This window comes from Cucurbita pepo, unplaced genomic scaffold (assembly GCF_057944985.1).
Source record: "Cucurbita pepo subsp. pepo isolate OVF unplaced genomic scaffold, ASM5794498v1 scafford_3, whole genome shotgun sequence".
NCBI classification, from domain to species: Eukaryota; Viridiplantae; Streptophyta; class Magnoliopsida; order Cucurbitales; family Cucurbitaceae; genus Cucurbita; species Cucurbita pepo.
This window is the reverse complement of record NW_028257908.1, coordinates 386,161-389,506: the sequence shown is the minus strand read 5'-3', so window position 1 is coordinate 389,506 and position 3,346 is coordinate 386,161. Positions and strand designations below refer to the sequence as shown.

Sequence of the window (3,346 nt, the reverse complement as noted above, 5' to 3'; positions counted from 1 at the left end):
GTTCTTAAGTACGAAATCATGTGAACGTGAATGTATGTTATGTATGCTGCTTAGTTGACGTGATATGTTATGCATGTGACGATGTGTGGCCCTTGAACTATTATGGCTTGTTTGTATGAATATTTGAATGTAACTACATGAATTGTATGACACGAAATATGGTAGATTGCATGAAACATAACCCCGCTAGGAATATGTATGATATGTAAAGAAATGAGAATGAGATTGACATGTAAGCATGAAAACGTGACAGGGGGTTATGTTCATTAATGATAATTGTAGGACTAGTGGGACCTCATGCATATTGTGTGTTCATGCATTTGGGGGATACCTCTATCCCATCACGAGGGTACGGACGCGTACATCCAATGGCAGGACAACGATCGTTATGCTTTGCATAGCGCTGCCGTGACGGTTCTAGTTTTAACAGGTCCCAGTAATAGGGGCTAGAATAGGATGTTTTTTAAACTTAAACTCTTATTCATTTTATTTACTCTTTTGTTGTGTCATTTTAAAGATGTTTTCGAAACACGTAAGTCCATGCCTGTGTTTTAAGATAAAGGTTATGTTTTATGGAATTTAAATGAAGTCTTCCACATTTAATGTTTATGGTATGTATACAGTAGAGACCTTAAATTAAGTATAAAAATTTGGGTCGTTACAAGAATTGTCATCTATTAGTTAGTATGTATGCACACAGATATTATCAAAATCATAATGTCCACAAGCCATTAGTGCCACTCAAACAGAGGTCGTGCATCACCATGACATGCATGGATCACTATATGGTCGTGCCTCACCATAACATGCATGGATCACTGTATAGTCGTGCCTCACCCTGTACATATATATGTATGTATCACACAGCACACACGCGCATTTATAATAGATACATATCTACATGCATAATCATACATATACATATATACACATCACACATATATAACATGTATGTACTTATACATTTTTATAATTTTCATCTTTTTTTTATAATTTTAATATTTTTTTGTTTTAAATGTGTAAAATGTTACCATATATTCCCTCCGTTTATTAAAAAAAATATTTTCCAAATAATTGTAAAATTTGGAAGATTTCTACATTAAATAACAACTAATAGTCTGATTATTATAAATACTTTATTATAATTTTATTTGATAAAAAATGATATACTTTTTTTTTTCTTTTTGAAAAATAAAATTATAGGTCATATACAATTCCGTTCATATCTACTACCTTTGTTAGATATGCACGCTGTACTAATTAAAAAAAAAAGCCAGTTGTACTAATTAAAAAAAAAATATATGAAAAGACAGAAAATGAGGCAGAAATATGAAAAGGCAAGTGGGTAGGTCTGCCACCAACCCAAAATCTTCTCATCTTTTTTAAGCTGTTTTTGAAATAAGAAGGAAAAAAAAAAAAGGGAACATTGGTAAGAGTCTAGAAGCTGAAGAAGGAAAGGAAGGTCGCTGGAAGGAAGGAGCTGAGTGTTGGATTTAACGAACCGTTGGACCCGACCCAATTAGCAGATTCTGATCCACTACCCAAAACTAGTCTCGAAGGTATGCATGACCCTCGGTTTCGAGGCCAATGCTCGTATATTTGGACTATTTTTAACTCGAATCCTACTCAACTTCTATAGTTTTGATATAGTTTCTCAATGTAGGACCTAATTGTAGATCTTTGAACGAATTGGAAATTTGTTGAAGACCCGAAACAAGCTCGAAAAGTCTACAACAAGTAAGTAACCGCATGGAGCAAGTTCTAAGAAATGCTTGTAGGAGTCGGTTTGGATTATGGGCAAATGATCTAGTATTATACTTAGGAGTTTGGTTAACATTAGTTTCATTTATGGTACTTCGATAACATGAGTGTTTATACCTTGATTATAGTTAGGGTTATATAGCTTCCGCATGCATTATTGTGAATTTCTCTGATAAGCGTTTGGGTTTCTGTCTTTCCAAGAAAGTCGAGATAGATTGTTATTTCTTGATTTGCATGATAAGTACGATGTGAGCCTTGATACTTTGTGCTGTTTTGTTTTGGGGTGTGGATAGCCCCTTTATTGCCCATGTGTGAATTGGACTATTTTTCTATGTGCTAGATAGTGTGAATTATGAATTTCGTAGACTATGGGTTACCGTCTTTTAGTTGTCATCTATTGTAGATATGGATGGCCTTAGTAAGTATCATGCTGTAGTACCACGTCAGGGGTGCCTAGTGGGGGACCCATGGCCTTTTACTGATCTAAACCCGACCGGGGTGTAAGACAGGTAGTTTACTGATCCAGCCCGGCGAAGCGTAGTGACAGGTAGTTACTGATTCTTAGGAACAGGTAGTTAAGGCCAGACACCACTAGGGAAAATCCACTGATTTAAGCTCATTAGATAGTTAGGTATGGAAGAAAATCCATATCAATGAAAATCCATGGGGTCTTCTTTTGAGACCATAGTAGTCTTTGCTAGAGATAGATTCGATCATATAGTCAAAGTTTCCGTGTATAGGATTAAGTCCGATAAGAGCCTACAAGTAGGTCGCTTACTGAGTATTTTTATACTCATCCCATGTTGTTGCTACTTTTCAGGTGCTAAGTAGACCAATGTCGGAGGCGGGAATGTGTGGAGCCGTGCGGCTACAGTGGAGACCCTTAGATCGAGTCCTCTTTGTCCATGTCGTTTTAATGCCATTTTGATGTTTATTTTGGGAAAACTTATGCTATTTTGTAACTGTTTTTCTTTTGTTGTGTTTCCGCGGATCCCGTTATGTTTTGGAACTATTTGGATTTTTAATGCTTATCAGATAACATCAATTTTATTGTGTCTCCCGTTTTATCAAATGAAAATGTTGTAAGGCTTTTTATCCTAGAGTCCACGTAGCGATTTGTGATTCTATGTATCGAAGAACGGTCGTTACAGTTTGGTATCAGAGCCCTAGGTTGTTAGGTCCTGTAGACCCTCCTTTATCTAGAGTGTCAGTTGGGTCCACTGCAGCTTGGCTTGTAACCACGTTTCCTCCTCTACTTGGTAATCAAGATAGTAAGTTACAAGCAGTAGTCCATAGTTGTAGTCGTATCATAGTTTAACGTTTCTATGATGAGACATTAATTCATGAACCTGCTATGGTTAAAGGCTTGAAATAATCAACTTGTAACTTGCGTATTGATGATGTAGATATTATGGCACCCATAACTAGAAGTAATGGACGAGGGAGAGGTGGGCGAGCAGCCAGTGCTCCAGAGGAATCTGATCCTATCCAAGACTCAGCTCTTGAAAAGACGTTGCCGGTTCAGTCACCTGATCGTGTGCAAACGCCGCCAGTACAGACTCAGGGGCAGATAGGAGCCCCACCT

The 3,346-nt window shown here is 37.1% G+C and overlaps 1 long non-coding RNA gene across 1 annotated transcript; it reads left to right on the top strand.

Annotated features, from left to right (window-relative positions):
* Positions 1-1,507: 1,507 nt before the first annotated feature.
* Positions 1,508-2,809, top strand: LOC147786273 (uncharacterized). The gene is made up of 3 exons (XR_015414752.1): positions 1,508-1,559; positions 1,664-1,737; positions 2,582-2,809. It is a non-coding gene; the product is annotated as an uncharacterized LOC147786273 (long non-coding RNA).
* The last annotated feature ends 537 nt before the right edge of the window (positions 2,810-3,346 follow it).